At 45.2% G+C, this 21,036-nt stretch overlaps 1 long non-coding RNA gene across 3 annotated transcripts in view; it reads left to right on the top strand.

The window, feature by feature from the left end:
- LOC311436254 overlaps window positions 1–20,651 on the top strand; it is a 237,430-nt gene extending 216,779 nt beyond the window's left edge. Inside the window, exons 8-10 of one of the 3 annotated variants that reach the window (XR_014692692.1) lie at window positions 8,358–8,469; window positions 19,153–19,305; window positions 20,499–20,651. This is a non-coding gene — a long non-coding RNA (uncharacterized lncRNA). Of the gene's footprint in view, window positions 1–8,357; window positions 8,470–8,815; window positions 8,874–10,996; window positions 11,991–19,152; window positions 19,306–20,498 lie in introns of those variants that run through there. The other 2 variants (XR_014692693.1, XR_014692694.1) reach the window with 2 other exon arrangements.
- The last annotated feature ends 385 nt before the right edge of the window (window positions 20,652–21,036 follow it).

Here is a 21,036-nt window from a genome sequence, read left to right as displayed (position 1 = left end):
GCAAATACCTGGTGTACTGTAATACAGGTCAAGGGATAAAACACTAGCAGATTTTTAAATTACTGTAAGCAAAATCTCATAATAGTCTGCTGGGAAACTTTAGTCCTTGGTCTTCTTTGGGTTGGTGAATAACGGGATTTATAGATGCCAGGCTGTGTGGTGACATCCCTGGAAAGAGACGGCAGCTTCTGAGTTAGGCTGCTGGAGGAGCATCTTTTAAATTCTCTCCCTTCTTTCACCTGTGTGGTTTTCAGTCCGCCTCTGTTCCTGATCCTTTGTTTTGGCTGTGAACCTCTCCAGTGACAGCCCACCTGCTGAGCGGCTGACGTACCGGTTTGTTTCTATGGAGTTAATATTAAAATTAATGTAAAAGAGCAAACCCCAAAGATTAAATTAAAATAACAAAAGAGATATTACTCACTGAAAGGAAATGAATTGACAAAATTAAACCATAGGCCGCCGATTAGATTTTCCATGGAGCTCAGGTCCTATTAGGCAACAGAGCAGAGGCACTGAAGGGCTCGGCCTCTCCACACTCCCCAGCGTTTCTGTGTGAGCGACTGGACATAGCCTGTTTATAGATCTGGCCCCTTACCCTTGGGGTATTCATCCTAACATGTCCCTAATTGAGGAGATGCAGCCAGGGGGACCTAACACAGGTTTTGCTGTGTGTGAGCAGGTGTGGGATGGGGTGGCCTGGTGGGACCAGGCCCTCTCCAGACACCAGCGTTGCTGTGGAACTTCCTCTGTCAGCATTAGTACAGTCTGAATCCGCAACAAGTCTATCTGTTGGCCTGACTCCAAATTTTTTATTTGTCAAGGGCTGTAGTCTCATCGTGAGGTGCATGTTTTAGTGTTTTTCTAAGAATGAATGGATTTATAGTTCCTCTTCAGGCAACTATTTCAGCTGAGACCTTGGTAGCTCCCAATATGATGCTCAGCAGATACAGTTCAGCTCCGTGCTACGTGAGCAAAACAGTGTCCTAACAGTACTGGGGGCTATGAATTAATTACCAGGTATAACAACTTGGTTCCTTCCTATTCTAGGGGTTGAGACAAGGACGGGCTTCTCTTCTGCTCTTCACAAAGCAGCACTCACAGGGTACGGGCCTGCTTGGCTCTGATGTGGGGGACACAGGGGGGCGAGCATTTTAGGAGCAGTTCTAGGTGGGTGCTTGAACCTGCAGGTGGAGCAAAGTGGCCCTAAGATGAGGAGGTATATGGTGGGCTGGGGAATATTTATGACTAGTAGGGTTGAGTTACTGTCAAATCTGCAACAGAGGTGGAAGTGTTTTGATAGGGCAACCTTGTGCATCTGCAGAGAAGTCTGAAGGTGAAGATAGGCCTGCATTCAGGTCCTGTCCCTTCCATTCTTTTTTATTATGGTGTTGGGCAGTGCCTTTCTTTATCATGGCCACGTTTGTAAAATGAAAACTTGGAAAAGACAACTTCTAATACCTGTATGTAGCCCTGTGGTTACCCCCCTGCCTTACTTGTTCTTGACCTGTCCCCTTTCACCCAAGGCTGTGCCGTAACCCAGTGCTGTTCCCTGGGCTGGAGGTTTGGTTCCTGATGCCCTGTGAAGGTGAGGGTGCCGTGAGGCTGGCACGGGCCAGGTGGGCGTAATTTGGCAGGGATGTGCATGTGGCACTGCCACAAAGAGCTCGGCCTGTTAGATGGTTTGAACTGGACGGGCCCAGCGTCTGAGGAAGTACAAGGTCCTTGTTTCCCATTTGCATGGCAGAAGGAGCTGTTAACTTGAACATATGTCTGGGGAAGAGAAGGAAATGTGCTTTATCACCTAGTCTATACTAGGTGGGCATGGAAAAGAGATGAACTTCTGTCATCATACAGGACTGAAAAATGTAAGTGCTGAGCTGGCTTATTCATCTCCACTCTCTCTGTTATGCCCTGAATAGTTACGTCCTTCCCCAAATGTATTTCTGTTGGCACAGTAGGAAATTGGTGTAACATAAAATATGGGCTAGCTATCCTGTAACCGCCTTTATCTCATTCGCTGTGTAAAAAGCTACTATCAGTGATCAGTCACCATCACAGTAAGTTTGTATTCATGACAGAAGTAACGTGCTGTCTGAAGTCTGACACGAGCTTTGAGAAAGCAATGTGTTTAAGCACATGGGTAATCAGCTACCTCACACTGCAGCACAGGCATCAGCAGTGGCCTGGTACCTGAGCTCTGCTCAGCTCAGGGGGATGTTTGGTTTGTTTGCTTCCCAAATTTTCCAGAAATGTCTCGGAAAACTGATAGAAAAGGCCGGCGGTGGGTCTCTAATGCCAGAGAGAGCTCTTCTGTTCTGCTGGTGCTGAATCCCTTGTTCCAGCTACTTGAACAGCTTGGCTGCTGTCTCCCATGTTTGGAGAGTAATAACCAGAATAGTAAAAGGAAAGGCTGTTTGTGTGCAGCTATGGCAGGCTGTAACATTTTCTGAGTGACTTCACCCAGTCACATTACTACGTCCCCAGGAAGCCTATGTTTCAAACATGATATATTTTCCATTAATGGCCGCTGCACAGCAATGGGTTTGACTTCAGGAAGGCACATTATATCAGGAGTACCTGATTATGGATCGTCGTGGCGAAAGCAGTGTACAGATGCAGCTTCCTACATACCTATGTGAATCGGTAGGTGGTAACTCTGAGCATGCTGCATATCTGACCCAGATATGAACATAGCCAGCTAATCTGTCTCATTTAGCTGGCAACGTGTCTGAGATTGTAGGTGATATATCTGGAATGGTGGATGGCGTGTCTGACTCAGCAGTTGACTAACATTTCTCATGCTGGGGTGTTTCATCTTCAATGAAGACTATATATATATAGATACAGATATATATATATACACATGTTTAAGTTTTTTTTTTTTTTTTTTTTGTTAGCAGATGATCAAGCACACACCAGAATGAATCAGTCCTACTTAGTATACAAGAGGATTTTTTTTTCCTGTGCATCATTCCTTGCGCTTGGCCATTATTTTTACAAGTCAGATTTTGGGGTGCATTCAAAGCCTGGTGGAAACCACTGACTTGAGGTGCTTTGGATCAGGCCCTGTAAGCAAGACCAGACATTTCTGCTCAGCAGGCAGGACTGAATGTATGGAAAACCCTTCATATACATTCCTGCCCTGTGATCTATTAAGGTGTCCCAAAGCAACATTTCTATTTTTTTTTTTTTGCTTTGCCAAAAAACTATGTTGTATTTATCTTGGAATAGGATGAGATGAGAGGTGCGTGGCCTTGAGGCTGATACAATGTACAATTTTACTGCTTCCACAGTCTGTTGTGTTTGTTTTTTGTTTTTTGTTTTTTTGTTTTTTTTTTCCTAATGTATTACTGCTGGATGAAACAAAAAGGTGTGTGTCTGTGACTGGCAAAAGCTGTTTGCAGGCTTTCTTGGCTCTCAGCACAGGGAAGGTCCAGCCCCTCAAGGAAGGAATTGTGGCTGTTTTCTGCACAGAGGCCGTACTCTGCCATCCCTGTAGTAACCTTGTCCTCTACCCAGCAGGGGAGCAGTACACAGCCTTTCAACAGTCCGTGCTCTGCAGGATTGGGTAATTTTTCTTAAAAGGGCAAGATAGGTGCCAAAGTTTGGAAGGCTGACAGCACAGCACTGCAGGCTGGTTACTGCTCAGCACCACTGGGGTGCTCAGCACCTCCAGGGCTGTGCTCAGGGCTAAGGAACAATAATACTGAAGTGTGGCTCAGAGGGGAAGCAGGGCTGCCTCCCTGCTCGAGCTGGCAGTCCTCGAGGAGCCATAGGAGAAGAAATGCTTATCTGGTGAGTTAGCAGAATGCCTAATGGGAAGGGAAAGCGATCATCTGATTAGCATTGGCACGTTATCCTCCAGCAGCAGGTTGCCTCAGGCAGTGGGCACGGAGCTGTTCATCCCGCATGGGTTTCGTGTTGTTCTGCTCCGTTTAGCTTCTGCTTTGTTTTGCTTCACTTATTTCACATTTGGAGGAAGATATAATCAATAAATGTTGAGTACAAGTTGTTCAGCAGAGGGCTGCACTGCTGCAAAAGGCTGTTTTTATTCTTTGTGGGCATGCATAGCTGCACACCTGTCTGCCTGTGCTGCTAGCCTGTTTGCTCTTAAGGATGCACAGCTTTTGGTGTCAATGGGAATGCTCTCACTGCTGCTGGATATTTTTTAATTTTTATGTTTTTAAGAGCTGAATCCCCACTGTGCAGATCTCCAGATGTGCCTGCTGCTGCTGAAGCCACACGAGTAGCAGCACCACCAACCCAGCACTTGCTGGTCAAAATGCTGTGGGTGGCACATCCATTAGTACAGCATGGAAAATGGCAGGCATGGGTTTATGTCACTCAGCCACCGTGCTCCGAGTTGCCTTTCCTTACGTGAGGAATCCAGTAGGCTTTCTTCTGATTACCCAAAAAAAAAAAAAAAAAAAAAAAAAAAAAAAAAAAGCAAACCTCTTGAAAGGACAAGCACCTGTTCTTTCTCTGTTAGTTATGGATGAAACTAGAAACTTGCCTCTCCACCTTCCTTGAGTGCCCTGGTGTAGAAATTACTGCGCAGTGAGCGAACAGCCCAGCAGTGCAGTAATGCTAGATGTGGGCCTTTTCTCTAAGAGCAGTTGCTGAGTGGTTGAAGTAAATCAGAGCTCTTCCTTGTTTGCCAGAGGAAAGTGTACGTCGGGAAGAGTTAATGCACGGTGTTTATCTGCCTTTCTTGGACTGTTCACCGTGCAATGGGGATGATCTGTGATGCTATTGATTCTCCAGCACGTACTGGAACAGCAGCAGGGAGAGCCCTCTTAGTTCAAAGCCTTTCTGGGTTTGGGGCATGATACAGGTCAGTAGAGGCATCTGCATGGCTCTGGTCCCCCTTGCTCAAAGTAGGCCCTATAAAAGCAGGTTGCTTGGTCTTGTCCAGTTGAACGTTGAGTATTTCTGAGAATGAAGACACTACAAGTGCCTTAACTGCCCCATAACTCAGGATGCCTCCTTGTTGTTGCAGGATTGCTAGCAGAGGAAACAAAACTATTTAGCAAATATTGGCACCTCTGTGACACTTCTGCATCAGTGCTGCAGTGGTCCAAACATCTTCAGGACTGAAGGCAAACAGATGTATATCCTCATGCCCTCAGTGAGATCAGTGATGCCAAGGTTAGCCATGCTGGAATCCAATATCCAGTGTATAACCTGGTAGGAACATAACTAAAATAGCTCCTATTTTCTGAAATGGTTGCAGAGGCATTTTATGGGGACCAAGCACAAAAAGGAAGCTTCCTCTGACCTTGTAAATCTCCCCTGGGTTACCGTTGCTGGATGCTTTGAATTTGAATGTGTTTTTTTTTTCTGAGTTTTATTGGAACTATGAAAAAAAAATTAAAATAGTTGTCAGGTATCTTTGACAGTTCAATCAAGTAGGAAGCTGCCATCGTGTATTGTGCTAAAACAATGACAAAAAATAGTGCTAGGTCATTGCGTTACAGCTTACAGGCAACATGCGGATTGCTTCGCTGAAAGGTAGGATTCAAAGAAACTCTGATACTGTTTCCAAAGATCTCATTAATCAAGACGATGTTTGTCTGTTAATGTTTCTGCGTCGTCCTTTCATTAAAATAATCAGAGTGAAACTCCTCCGTACAGCTTCAGTCCCTCCCTCCAGCAGTAAGTGCATTAAGCCATAATTTTGAAAACAGATCAGTGATGTGGGCTGCCTGGGCTGAGGAGCTGCACACGAGGCTGATTTCCAGAGAGAAGTTGATCATACGCTTTCTGCAAACCTTGTCCATTTAAGCTGAAATACTGACTTCTATAGCTTTTATTTCCCTTTCCACTGGTGAATCTTTTAAATTGGAAATGAGTTACTTCTTTTAATCTGACCGAATATTGCCGTTCAGTTGCAGCTGCTGTCTGTGGAGGCGAGCTGTAGTGCTGCTGGCATTTGTCACGCGAGCGTGCGCCGCAGCACAGAACGGGTGCTGGAAACGTTGGTGCCCACCCTCTCTTTTAGTGTTGACGGGAGTCGAGCTTCCTATAATTAATTTGCATGTGGAAAACTGCCTCTCTGCCAAGAGATAAAGCAAATGATTCCGAGTTAGCACAATTATGTCATAAAGTGTATTTATCCAGACGCCTGACTCTTCCAAAATAGGTTTCTCCGTAGCGCACACCCAGCGCTGTGTCCCTTTTGTGGTTTGCGCGCCGTGGCTGCGGTAACTGACAGCTGAAAACATCCCTGAGAGGCTGTCAGATGTGCTGTCTGCATAACTGGCGATAATTTAACCATTCTTCAGCTTCACGTTTCAAACTGCTGGGATAATGCTCGTTATTGGCAACAGTAGGTGGAATCAGTGATGTGGGTGCCAAAGAGCCGTGGTGCTGGCAGGAATATTAACCTTACATCAAACCCAGCACCACGGTGGTGCCAGGCCGGAGCGTAGGGCAGGACCTTGCAAGCCATCCCGTGCCTGCCTGGACCTCGCTCACAGGACGGTTCCCAGCACCTGAGAGGAAGAAGGAGCAGTAGGTAGGGGCTCCTCTAACTTAAAAGCAGGAAGGAGTGATAGAGACCGAACAAGCGACGTGTGAGATGGCTGCGTGCTGTGCTGAGCACATTCCCAGTTGTCTTGCAGCCTTGCCACGCTGCAGAGGCTGGTAAAGAGCAGGGGATAGCTCCTCTCCCATCTGGCTGCTCTTGTTAAAATCCTTCGGTGATGGCTAAGCCTTGCGCTTGCTGTATTTTGTAGCGTTTGCAGGGCTGACATTTGAAATATCCTTGATTTAGAGCCAGCTTGCGGCATTATTTCCTGCAGCAAATCGTTCCCGGTTGCAGAAGGGACCGTGCTGCCTGCATTTTGGCAGCTCCTAGCACCCAAGGTGAGCTGGGGGGCGGAAGGTGTCCAACTCCAGCCTGTGTTACAAAGTGAACCACAGTATTGGGAACTGTTGCTCCTGAATTGCGAGGACATTTCTGGATGGCTGGTACAGTCGACGTGCGGGCTGTTAACTTCCATGGCTTTTGGTCCTTCCAGATGCCACTGCCATGTATCCTGCTGCCTTCATTGACTGCCTTCCAACACAGTTGCTCTGGCGACAGGCTTGGCAAACTCCGTTTTCATAATTAGGGCCTAGATTATCACAAGTTTTACATGCCCTTGAAGGTCCGCGGCTTTGGTTTCTTCGCTGTGTTACACTGAGATGATGCAAAAAGAGCAAACAGCGCTGAAATGTGGGGCAGAAATCTAACTCTAGCTACCTCTGTGTGAAAAACCTTTAGGGAAGGGCATTGCCAATTTTTCTTATTTTTTTTATTTTTTGCAATTACGTGGAGCTTCTCAGCAGGGAGTCAGCTAACAATATCCAGAGCAACCCAGCGAGCAAGAAGCATAAAGCCAGGAGCTAAGCAAAAGACAGAGATTTCATTATAAATTAGTGTTGGAAATTAGAGCCAGGCGGTGAAATAACCCCAATTAAAATTCAGAGAGCAAAGAAGAGAAAGCTTACCTAGTGACCCCTGCTTGCTGCACAGGGTTAGAGACGAAGCTGTGCTACTTTGGTATTCTAGCAGAACTTGGGCTTCGCTGAAATCCTCAGGAATTTAATGGAAGACCAGGGGCCTGATCTTTAATGGATGAAAAGCAGCTTAACCAAACCGGCACCAAGGCGGCTAAACTGATCTATGGGATCCATACTCACGGTGCCAACATGGACAGAAAAAAAAATGAAATGGCTCTTATTTTCTGGTAAGCCTCTGTGCTGATCCAAATGCATCTGTTCGGTGTCTCTGAGCTGCTTAGGAGTGAAGGCAGCGCTCTTGAAATTAACTCCTGGGTGAGAGAAACAGATGCGTAATAAATCAGATCATTACAAGATGATTTTTTTGCGGTGATTGTTTGTCAAATTGCTTTCGATCAATTTGTTTTACCCATACAAAACTAAATTGTTCCCAGTTCAGATTTCTAACGAACGTTAAAAAGGTAAAATACCAAACCAGCAAAGAATTAATACTGGAATTCTACTGCAAGAGCTCCCTAGAAACAAATTCAAAGGCAGACAAATAAAACAAGAGATTAAAATATACAAAATACTGCAATTTACAAAAAAAATCACTGAATTATTGATACTGCATAGAAGAGATGTCACAGCAGTGCTTCTAATCAGCCTGATTAAAAAAACACACTATCTTTTTTTTCCCCCTCCTTTGATGTCAAGAAGTGTATTGTAAACTTAAAAAGATGTATGTAGTTCAAACAGATTGATCTGGAAAGTTCAAAGATACTGTAATTTTCCAAGTATTTATACTTTATCCCATGTGGTCGAAGTATGTTGCGTGTATACACAGTGTAATCCTTTTAATACTCTTGCAGGACCGCAAACAGAGACTGCTCTTGTACAGAGGGAAAAAAATTAGGAGCCTCTATGGAACAGCTCCGTGCTGACCTTCCTTGTGCTGTGTCCGTACCCAACGCAATCAATGCAGTAAGTGCCTCACTCGCAGGAGTGCTTTGCTCTCCCCAGCTGGTTATTTTGGTATAAATTTACATGCAGCCTTTGTGAGCTGCCTGATAATTGCGGCACCAGCTGGAAAATTGGAGCTGGAGGGCAGGCTCTGGACCCCAGCTCTCGGAGCGACTCTGACGTCCTCGCTGCCAGCGAGGTGCACGGGGCTCGTGGTGGTGGTTTTGGTGAGGGATGCACCATCCCGTCGCCCTCACTGGGTGAATGTGTTCGGGCAGAGCTGCCTCTGCAGGAGGCTGATAGCAAGGGCCAAGGTTTTCCACATATTAGGTGCTATGTAACACAGAGAAGCTTTTTGCCCTGGCAGGGAGTTCTTGCCTGTGCTTCTGGCTGGCGGAGCAGCGCTTGCAACTTCTGGTTGTGGTGAGTGATGGTTATGGGTGCTGCTGGGGCAAGGACTTCTCGAACTGACTCTCCTGTTGTGAGTGCTAGATGTGCCAGGGGTTGGAACCCCTGCCCTAAAAGCTCATTTAAGTAAATGAAATGGAGAAAATACCTTCATTCCCCTTTTGCGGAAGAAAAATTCACTTGTAGACCAGAGGAGTACTTTAAGGCCCAGTGAAGTAGATGGAAAGGCAGCATTAAGTCGTGGCAGGTTTTGACAAGTTGCTTAGGGATTTTGTGTCTTTGCAAAGGGCTGACTGATCTCAACACTGTCAAGAAGAGATTCAGAGCCCTGCCTCTAGTAAAGACAAAGCTGAATTTAAGGACTAGTTTTAAGGATTAAAATCTTACAGATTTTTCTCTTCATTATATGTAATTGAAGGCAGAATTTATTTAGATTTTTTTTTTTTTTCTCACAAGAAATGTCATGAGCAAAATAAGATACTTGGGTTCTTCATCTTTTTATGAAAGCTCTCAATTTATTTTGGCATTTCTGTAGACCAGTGGCCTGTGGACGAGCCTGCAGAATGGGCCTTGCTTGCTCAAGGTCTGCAGCAGGGAATAAACCCAACTGGCATAATTGGAGCTCCATCTATTTACACCAGCTGAAAGATGTGACCCTCCGATCTTTGATTACTCTGGCAAAGCAGGATGCTGTAAGGCAGGGGTTTTTCAGTGGTCCTTTATCTGCTTGAATTGCCTGGCCAGCTTCAAGATACAGAGGCTGTAAACAAAGGGAAATTGGGACGGCAAACCGATCAATTACAGAATATTGAAAAGATCAAGGAAGTGGCAGCGGTGCCGCTAAAGACAATATGGAAAAGCCTTTTTCATCCAATAACCTCGTTCTTGTGACAAAGGTTATAACAAGATGGAAAATGGCACAAGGTGAATGCATTCTGGTGGCAATGATTGCTGTGTGAATTGGGACTGGGTCGTACTTCACCCACCCTGCCCGTCTTCCCTAGATGCTGTATCCCAGGCAACCTAGGCAGAAGGTGTTATATTTATTGTGTCCCCGTTGCTTTTTATCTCTCCTAGCGAAACCCAACATTAAATTCTCTCTCCAGCCTCCACTCTCTTAAACAAGCTGGAGCACGTGGCAGCATTGCATCCCCCCAGTTTCCTAGTTAGACCAGCAGAATCTATTTCTTCCTTTCCTGTTTGAGAAAGTCTGTGCGGCTGGTCTCTATTTTCTTGCCCAAATTGCTAAAAAAGGCCTTGTGGTTAAAAATACATACAAATAAAGTGTCAGTCCATTGCAAGAGTCCTAGGTTCAGCTCATGAAATTCTTTGTCTCTTTTTTTAATTTTTTTTTTCTGCCTTGAAAAGGTTTCTTTGAGCCATTGAAAAGGCTTTTTACATCCCAGAGGTTGTTAGCAAAAGGAGGTGTGGAGGGAGAATCCAGCTTTGGCAGTAACAGGATCAAACTTGCCAGGTCATACCGGTATTATTTCTGATACGTTAATGGATGTTAAGGTCATCTGGATAAGATCAGAGCTGGTAACCGGCAGAGAGAAAGTGACAGCTTCTTACAGCTGTCCTTGAATGGAGCTTGTGGTGCAGCTATTCTCTCTCTGTGCAGTGTGTCAGCACAAACCACTGCCTGCAGGCTGTTGTGGTGGCAAATTTCACCTCCGAGGTGAGAGGTTGGAGCGCTGTAACCCAGCAGGCAGCTCAGCACCAAGCAGCCGCTCGCCTGCTCTCCCCATGCGGGATGGGGGAGAGAATTGGAAAGGGAAAGTGCGAGAGCTCACGGGCTGAGAGAAGGACAGGTTACTAGGAAAAGCAACAGCTGCGTGCACAGCAAAGCAAGGCAAAACAAGGAATTCATTCACTGCGTGCCGTCAGCTGGCAGGTTTTCAGCCACGTCCAGGAAAGCAGGACTCAACACTTGTAATGGTATCTCAGGTGGGCAAATGCCATCACTCTGAACATCCCCCCCTTCCTTCTTTTCCCCAAATTTTATTACTGAGCATGACCATATGGTATGGTCCTGATACGGTCCCAGTGAAGGCTCCTGTTTCTTCCAGGCTGTTTCTTGCCCCCAAGACACGCTATCCCTCATGAAATCGAGGCTTTATTTCTTTTTTTTTTTTTCCAGCAGTCACTGGTAGATACCTGATGTCATTGCCTGTAAAGGGGATGGCAAAAAGAAAGGAAGAAGTGTCATCCAGAGTCAGAAACAGCTCTGTCTCCTCTGAGAAGTGGTTCTGGTCTTCAGGGCAGGACTGTGAGACCCAGCTGAAGTCCCAGTCTAAGCGCTAACACGAGCTTGTGAGCTGCTTGCTGCCTCGAATCTCTGGTCACTGCTCAGTTCCAGTGGGCTGAGGGTGGAAGTGGAAAAGCTTGAAGCTTGCAGCCTGCAACTGCAGCTTGTAATCCTGGCCTGGAGGAGCTTAGCTGCTGCTGATTGAAGATCACGTGCAAGCAGATAAGCCAGAAGAGGATCACACATTCACAAAGCCTGAGAAATCCTGCTCTAATCCATCAGGGCTCCAAGATGTAAAGCTGAGTGTAGCAGTTTGCTCTTCAACGTAAAATTCCAATTCCCTTTTGTTTTGCCTGGTGTTCTCCTTGGTGGATTCCTCCACACTCCTCAGCACACCAAGGGTCAGGACTTTGGTGCTCCTTGGCACTTATCTTAGCCTAGAAGAACACAGAGGGTCCTTGCCACATGCCTAGGGGAGTCCTCGTAAGGCAGCTGGGGAAGAAAGAAATTCCCTGCTCTGGTGATAAGAAATGCCTCCTCCTGTGCAACGGTCTGATCTTCTTCATCCTTACCGGTGTCAGGTTGTTCCGTTCCCCTCACTGTGGATGATCAGCTTGTAGCTCAAAAATCAGGGCTGCCATTTCAGAGCCCTTTAAAAGCTCATCCTTTCGTTTTCCCTCATTCTGCAGCGAGGCCAAGACGACAGCTTGATACCGTTTAAATGAGCCCATCCATATTTTGCCACGAAATTCTCAGTCATTTAAGCCTGGTGTCTGGTCACTGTAATGTTATTATTTGCTCTCTATTTCAAGGCTTTGCTTTTAAACCTAACTAGAGTGTAACACCATTATATGGTCAGAGGCTCCCAATGGAGAGAGAATTGGGAGCCCAATCTGCCGTTTCTGGGGGAGGGTTGGTTGGTTGGTTTGTTTTGGGATTGCTCCCAGAGAGCAAGGCCCAGGAGGAGGATTCTGCACCATTTAGGTGAAAATAAGGGATATTTTCTGTCAAGCGCTGCCTAATGGGACATGCTGCCACCCTAGCCAGAAAGGATATGCCCTAGCCACCTTGTCCTGGGAGGCCAGCTCTAAGTCCACTGCAAACACAGACACGGATTGCAGTGCTGTTGGCACCTGCTGACCCACCACAGCCTGATGCTGCTGACTCCTTGCCTGCCAACTAAAAATTACAACTCATTATCCTTCTGGCTCTAATCATTCAGCTTCAGGATGCACAGGGCCTTTGCATCTCCTTCTGGGGCAGGCCTTCAGGTTGCCGAAGCGTGTGGTAGCTGTCCTGGCAGAAAAGGGAAACGCCAGATCCTGAGTGCAGTGAGGTCCTGGGAAGCCAAAACAGGACCATGTGTGGCTTTGGGATTTTGCTTTTCCCCCTTTTATGTTTTTTTTTGGGAGCCATTTGCCACTCCTGTTTGCATTAGAGCTTACACCAAACAACACGTATGTCATGAAATGGCCAGCTGATACACAAGCCAAACTGCTGCAGTGATCCTCAGGTTGCATTTTTGTAACCGACTTGAATCCAAGGCTCACAAATTTTAAATAAATCCACACTGGCAGAGATCCACGCACAGAAAAGTGTCACCAGTCTGCTAAGTGCTTGGTTCTTCCCCCAGCAGCTCTTCTTTTGTCTCCTCCAAGGCTGAGTCAACTGTGGCTTCAGGGCAGGACACGACAGTCCAAAACGAGCTGAAGAAAACTCTCCAGAATATCTCCCCTCCTCTCCATTACCTTAAAAAAATTAAACTTCTGTTTATTCTGAAGGGCTTCTGTTGCTCTCAAGCCATATCTTCTAATGGGTTTCTTAGAGAAGCATTTTTCTCTATGCAAGTAATTTAAGCCTTACATGCCCTCAAGCCATTTTTTAATTAAAAGAAAAATAGGAAATTCTTGGCCCAAGTAGGGGGCTTATGCTGCTGATTGACTACAGTGAAGAATTCCATAGGAGTGTTGAATTTTGCACTGTCAGATATGAAATCAGCCCTATAAGTATAACCCTGACCTGAGGCTGGGATTTTTAAAATGAGTTTCTTAATAAGAAAGGGAAGAAATAAATTTGACTTTGAATAAGCATAATGCAATTTCCCTTCACACAAATTACTCCTTTATTATAGCACAGATATTCACATTTATCAGTCTAAATGCTTAAGTCATATGCGGCTTCATTTTGCCGGACTCAGCTCGGTCCTGCCTAAGAGGGAAAGCATTGCTGGGGCAGCTTAGTTCATACGGGCTCACCCCATCCAAAAGAGGTGGGGACTGCGTGGTTCCCATAGGCATGCAGAGCATCCTCCACTGCCATCCTGGTCTTCATTTATGGGAGAAACCAGCCAGATTTTTGCCCTCTTCTCCTGACGAGGCAGTCTTTAGGTTTACTAGAGAAATGCAGGCAAATTTACAGGGTTGTCATCAAGCAGGATATTATAGACCTGTTGTATGGCCTTATTTCCCTACCTTTGCTACCAGGACATGGTCTTGTAGGTGCCAACCCACTAGTATAGGGCTGGCTGCCGTGGGTGAGAGACAGGTAGCAGTACAGGGGGCTGGTGAATGTGGCAGGGCACGTCCAGTGGAAATGGGGACATCGGGTAAATAAACCAGTCGGGAACCAGGTAATGGTAGAGCTGCCACTCCTCTCCAGCAGGAGTTGGACTCGATGATCCTTTTGGGTCCCTTCCAACTGGGGATATTCTATGATCTGTGATTTACCTGTGTTATATTACGTGCTTTCTCACAATGGGCTGACTTCATAGCAGTGGCTGGGGATGAAAAAGGTTTGAGATCATCGCTGTTTCCTGTATCTTCCTCTTCATTTCTTTTTCTTTATTTTTTTTTTCCCTTGTTAAGGCTGACTTTCTTAGTTGAGAATGGGCTAAGTATGTCTAAAGCAACTCAGCAGCCAGTGAAGATAAAGCCAGGGCTGTCAGAAAATGCCAAGCAGAGGTATTTTTGTAGGCTGAAATGAAGGATGAGAGAGCCCATTTGGATAAAAAAAGAATTAACCTTGAACCTCTCCCTGAAGTCTGATTCAAACATGAATCTCATTTGTATTAAAAAGGAAAAGGGAAAAAAAATATATAATTCACTTAGCTCTTTTATGCAGTGTCTGCAGTTTCTGGTTGGGGCGAGTGATGAGCTAAAGAGAGACAGAGCGTAAGAGGCGGTGTTGAGTACAGACATCACCTGCATGGGGGCAGGAGCAGAGAGACCATTAAATTTTTCCCCAAAAGAGTGGTTTGTGGCTTGTCCTCTGTGTGGTTTGCCAGGGCTGATCATCAGGTGGACTGTTGCCCCTGGAAGGCCTTGATGCAGGTTGTTCTTTGCAGTAGAGAGGGATACCTGTGATGGCACCAGAGCCAGGCTTCGTATCTGCAGGGTTGGATTAACCCCAGGCTGTGTTTAAGATTTTGTGAGGTCCTGGAGAGGAATAATGCTCCCTGTTAATTAATCCCTGGTTTAGCTCGAGCATCTCTGCATGAAGCTCCTTTGCACAGGGAGCGTTGGTTGTTGGGTACTCTGCTTCACCCAAGAAGTAGTTTATGAGGGAATGGAGGGGCGAGGAGGAGAAACGGTGGAAGATTCAGCACACAACCCAGCAAAGTTGCAAGTCAGACAGGAGCAGAGAAATGAATCTGATTTCTTCTTGGCTGATGTGTCTGCGTGATGCTCCTTTCTTCACTCCTGAGCCAGCCAATTCCTCTAAGCCGAACCTGCTGATTCAGCTCAGCCCTTGGATGAGCAATGATCCTGGGAGTCATTTGTTGTGGCTGACAGCCCCTCCACACGCCAACCAGTCCTTTTGGAAGTGAGCAGTCATTTCTGTGGAAAGGATTATCAAGGTACTGGCAGCACCGTGGCAACAGGCTGTCCTCCGGCCCCGTGGTACAGCCATAAATCACACGGAGAGGGACAGTGAGGAACTACCACAGCCATTAGCTGCTCTGCTATTTTGGGGGATGAACGTTTTGCCAGTTTTTTTGAAATCCAAAGCTTGATGGGTGCCAGCTTCATACCTGATTTCTAACAGGACGTGGATACGTGTGTCAATATTGGGAAAGAAATGCACACCTGGGAGATGCATCACCAAGACACGAGGAGCTCGTGGGCTCCTTCCTGGTTTGGATTTACACATATATTTTTGGATTCACACGTGATTTGGACCTTGAGTGCAGCATATGGTACAAACTAATGAGATTTACTGCTGGGGCTTAGTGGGCCCCTGGGAATACAGATATTGCGGTGGAGTCCCACCTCTCCGGTCAGCTCTTTACCCAGCATCTTGACTCCAAAGCACTGTGGCTTGCAGAAGGATGTTGCAGAAAATAATCCATGCTCAGTACTGATGGTTGATGTGTTCCTGATTACATACACACTGATTTACAAAAATGCTGGTGTATGTACTCATCCACAGGCCTGTACATTCATAAAATACCTCGCGTGTATCAAAAATTTCCACTGAACTCCACTCCTACCGCTTTGAAGTACCTAAAGAAGAAGGGGTCAGAGAGGAAGAAGTTCTGCAGCGAGCTCTGAACAAGTCTACAGGGATGTCAGTATCCATGAGCAGGTGAACCCCCATGTCTGCTTTTGCCTTCAGGTTTGCATTCCTCTTTTTCTGTGCTTGAAATCCTATCTGAAGTATATTTTCGGTGACAGGTGACAAGTGATTATTCCTTGGAGAGAGGTGGCAGCTCTCCTCCGGAGTCCTTGCCTGTGGTGTGAGCTGGGCAGAGCAACCGGGCTGCTTGGCGGAGAGGAATCTCAGAGGATGAGAAGGGATTTAATTTTCTTTGAAGCGCTGCAGGAGCAAAGTCCTAGAGAGAATTTCCATTTAGGCTACTTTTTTTTTTTTTTTTTTTTTTTGGTGGAGAAATGAGCTTTTTTCCTATTTAATCAAAAGCCCAGTTTGCTTCAGCAGTTTTGATGGAAAATTTTCAACATAGGTCTTTGTTGTAAAATACCAACACATCAGAATTATCCCTTTATCTCAGCAGATGCACTTTCCAGAAGGGGAATATCTCAGGTGATGAAAAACACAGCAGCTTTGCTGCTTTGACTCAGTCAGACAGGTTTTTGATGATAGAGAATTTTGTCTAAACAGACCCTTTTCATTAAAACTGAGATGCTTTGTGGACAGGTTTTGGATTTGCTCAAGTTTTCACCATTTATTTGTCTTTCCATATTTCTGTGCAGCTCTGCCTTGTGTAGTGATGGCGTGTGTAGCGTTGTGGGATCGGGTCTCTGCTTCGCCTGGATTCAAGCTAGCTTGGCCTGAAGTGATTCAGATGAAGCCAAGTTGTGGTATGAAAGGCTCTTGTTTCTGAGGCTGCTGGGGGTATTAGACTGCTTGAATCTCCCATCTGGAATTAGGAAGTGGTGTTTGATCTATAGTTTAGGGAAATAAATTGTATAAAATCCTGTAGGAAGCAGACCAGAGTTTCCCATGCTCCAGTCTCAAATGGCCCTGGTGACAGCTTTCCAGCACAGGTTTCATCAGCTCCCTCTTGGCCCTGCTGCTATCCTCAAAAGCACATCCAACTGGGAAAAGCATCTGTGAAGCTGCAGAAATCCCAGAAAGGATGTACCCTTGTACATACAGAACTCAATTTACGACAGGAACAGCACAACCTCCTAGTCTAGCAGGGAAGGAACCAAACAAATGGCAAGCAAATTTCTTTTTGGGGAGGAAGTGTCCTATAAGTCATTTTTGCACCCTTTTAGTATCTTACAGAAGAATTGTTCGTGTATTCCATAGCATATGTATGATCCTTTATAAACTTTGGGTACTGCATGCTGTTTCCATAATTTATTGCTGCATACACTGCAGTGATGTTAAAACCCAGCTTTTCTATCTAGGTTATAACAACTGGACATTACGTTAAATGTTTTTACTAACATTTGAACACAGGTAACGCTGGCTGAGCTTCATGACCCTGCTGACAAAGTAGCACAGAGTTGGAGCCCGCTGTGACTGGTGCATGTTTGCTGCTTTTCTTTTCAGTTCTGTGTAGCAGGTAACAAGGTGACAACATAAGTGATATTCTAAATAAGTGATGAATCAACAGCTTCCACCGGGTAAAGTGTAGAACAAACTGTGCTTGGCTCTTTCCCCACTTATTTATAACCTACAAGATCAGCTTTATTTCCCTGTATTAGAAAAAAAAAAAAGCTCACAACCTCTCTTCCTTTTGCTTGGGGATTGGCAGAAGCTCGTTGAAATCTGTGAACCACAAGGTCACAGAAGGAAAAAATCTGATGGGGAATTCTCCCGCTCTGTAACTGGGTGGGATACGGATTCAGTTCTATCCCAGCAATTAAAGCTTTGATTTATTCCCTTGAAATCCTTCAGCTGGCATTTTTCAGAGATCTGCAAAAATCTTACAGCATAGACAGAGACCTCTAGGAAGGGACATAACTCAGAGCAGGGCTTCCAGCAGAACTCCTTACTCCGTTCCAGTTGAATGTCATGTCAGTCTGGGCCTCATATTTATTTTCTTTTCCTGCTCATTAAAACTACCACACACACGACAGAAAATGCTAGGAAAGGCTTTGGTCTAATTGAAATAAATTGAGTTGGAGAATGTGGCTGGGGAAAAAGAGGAGAGGATGGACAAGGGTAGGGGATCCTGCCCCTCTACTCAGCCCTGGTGAGGCCACACCTGGAGTCTCAGTGCAGAGCTTGCTGTTGTATTCTAGTACCTGTAACAGTAATAACTGAGAGGGGAAACCATTGTCCATTTTGGGACTAGGATGTAGTAAAATTATCTGTGTAGCTGATTGAAGTGTGACAAAGACAGTGTGTTTAGCAATGGAAGAAGAGTTGCCTACAGTGTTTTTCCCACCAGTGAAGGAAGAGACATCGTGGTCTGTCTGAAGATCTGCATCTCTGCAAAGTGGTGAGACCTGAGCACTATTTATTCACTCTGCCAGCTACAGGCATCCTCAGTGGCCATTTCACACTCCTGAACCCCCGGAGGAGAGGTGCCATTTTATGACCCCAGGGCTGTGGTTACAGCATGAAAGTACAATAGCTCTTGGTTCTGCAGGAGAAGAAAATGATGGTGGTGATGAATCCAGCAGCCGTGAAAACTCCCGTTAGCCCTCTTTAGGAAAAGAAGGGATGATAAAAAAAGGGAAAATAGGAAAATCCATTTGTTCTGAATCATGGTGCTTGAACATTTATTCGGGTTGTAAGAGCAATAGTAAGAGCAGACACTACTTGTCTTTTGTCGTTGTTTAAAGACGGGTTTTTGCAAATTGCAGGTCCACTCCCCCATGATAGGTAGATAGATAGATAGAAAGAAAAATCATCGTGGCAAATATGTTCTGCCACAGTAGCATATAATTATGTGACAAAAAAAAATACATCAGGCTGTGCTGCAGGCAAGACGTTGTGTCTCATTAGTTTGGTGGTCTTGATCACAAATAGCATGTTTCAAAACTGTCAGCTCCTTCAGATTCTTCTTCTGTGCTTATATGCACACATAACCATACCCAAAATTAGCCAGTTCTTGGAAAGAGACTTCATCTGGCCAGGCCTGTGTCTAATAATTTGTTTGTGCAATGAAAGGGGCACGTCCTTCACCTGCTGCAGCCAGAGGGACTGAAAGCAGGCAGTAAGGGAGCAGGAATGTTTAGCCAGGTTAGTGACACCAAGTTGTCCTGTGGTGCAGGTTACAGTAACTGGCTCAGTGCAGTTCCCAAAGAGCAGTATTGATCATGTGCAGCGCTGCTGAAATACACGGGCACAGATGATCCACGAGATCCCGTTTCAGACTGTGCATCCTTTGGCCTCACAATATTTTCCTCCAGCTGAGTGAGACCGAATGCCGCGAGAGCATGAGCAGCAGATTGGCCAAGGGCTGGTGGTCCCTGCCTTGAAGCTCTTCTGCTGCAGGCCATCGAGGAAAGGAACGGGGAGCCTGCAGCTAAGGGTGCAGTCTTGCTGGCCATTTTTGCAGTAAATAATTGAGGCCAAAATTGCCCGTGCTACTAGTTGAATTTAACACCTTCTTTTTCTTTTTGTATTAGGACTTGAGCTTGAGGACAAAAGGACTGCAAGGAAATCCTTGCTGCTTCAGTTCCCTTCGCTAGCTGTGCATTGCATTGTTGCTGAAATACCTGCAAGCCCCCAGCATTTAGCTCCTGTGTCTGTTCCCATCACTTCAGGCAGTAGAAAGGAAGGTGAGCTTTGTTTCTTGGCACCCACTGGTCTTTGTAGACACTCCCGGCCCAATTGCTTTTAGTTGAGTCAGTTCCTGCTGATTGATTTCTCATACACTTTACAGATTATTTCTATTTTCTTGAAACACCAGTATATGAATTTTAACGTGCCATATAGGCAGTGACAGACCATAATAAAGCACACCACTTTGACCTTTTCAGTTGTCTGCACTTTAATTTACTGGCTATTCTCCTTCCTCTTTGTTTATGGCTCCTCAATATAACTGGCAAGGAGAAAGTCGGTGGGGCAACTAGGCAAGATGCAGATTATTTAAAAGGCTAAAAATGGACTTTATCATTCTAGTAAAAGTTTATGGTCTTTTGTGGGCAATATTGGGCATTAAAGCGATGACGGGTCATTCTTAGCTATGGAAAAGATTGTAGCTGGAGCACAAAGTGACACAGGTTCAACAGGGAAGCACAGACTGCAGTCCAAGCTCCTGCTCAAGAGTGTTGCACTTTTCTGGTGCTTCTGGGAAGCTGCAAGTGGGATCTATGCATTAAAAAGAAAAGGGATGTTGGAAAAGGGGAAGGGAAAAAAAAAAAAAAAAGAAAAAAGAAAAAAAAAAAAGCAGCTTTGGTCATTTGGTTTGTTTCATTTGCCCTCAATCAAATTGTTTTGATTCCAGGCTTGCCATTATGTTTTTAATTTTTATGTCTGTGTAGGATTGCAATAAAAAATACAACTAGAGAATGAGGAAGGGCAGCCAAAGGTTGATTACAGTCTGTTGCTCATTGCATAGATTTGTAGGTTTCTGTGGCAGAAGGGACTGTGATGATCCTCTGAAGTGACCTGCAGGCTTTAAATTTTACCCTCTGAGGCCTGTATCAAGCCTAAAAAACCTGTGGCTGAACTGACTCATAGTTTTTAAAGTCTGCATTCAGTCTTGATTTAAAGACTCTTAAAGAGATGAAGAACATACAGAGAAGACCTCTGGATAATCTCTTCTGCCAGTTAGAAACTGAGGATAAAGAAAAAGGCAAACAAAAATACATCTTTCTGTTTTAATATTCTGAGTTCGGTTTGCAGCTGACAGAGATAGGAATGACGTGTGTGATGCACTGAGTCTTAGAGCCTTAGAAGCAATAAAAATGCACTTTGTGCTTGCAGGAATTAAGGCAGTGGTGAATTCTCCTTTCTCCTTCCTTTCTAGAAAGCCAAGGGGAAACCAAGAGGAAATCACACCTCATTGATCCATGGAACCCGGCGTCACCAGACTGTGCTGCAGGCGTCACTGCTGAAGATGCTGACTGCAAAGACACTGCTTGGCTCTGGGAAACCACGGGACTCGTTGTTAAGCATTACCAACAAGGTAAAAATGTCAGAATGAAGAGATGCAGATATCTGGTAGAGTTGGCTGAAAATTCTCCCTCCTAATGCTTTCCTATTGAAAACTGTGGTTTTGATGAAAGCATTTGCTTTCCTCAGCAGAATTTATTGTTCAGAACTTGAACATGTCGTTTCCATTTGGACTTTGAAACATTCTGGTTTTCTTTGGTGGAAGACAAAGTGAAACTCAGCTCTCCATTAGAAGTCAAAGCTTGGCAGCAGACTGCGATAAATTCCAACACAAGTCATAGTTGTACAGGAAGAAAAAATCTAATTTCCAATTATGGCTATTTATTTAGCTTATTTTTTCAGCCACTTCTAGTTTTCTTAAAATATATCAGGTATTTGTAGATACTCAGAAA

This window comes from Aythya ferina (assembly GCF_964211825.1).
Source record: "Aythya ferina genome assembly, chromosome: 4".
Taxonomy (NCBI): Eukaryota; Metazoa; Chordata; class Aves; order Anseriformes; family Anatidae; genus Aythya; species Aythya ferina.
This window is presented reverse-complemented; position numbering and strand designations above follow the sequence as displayed.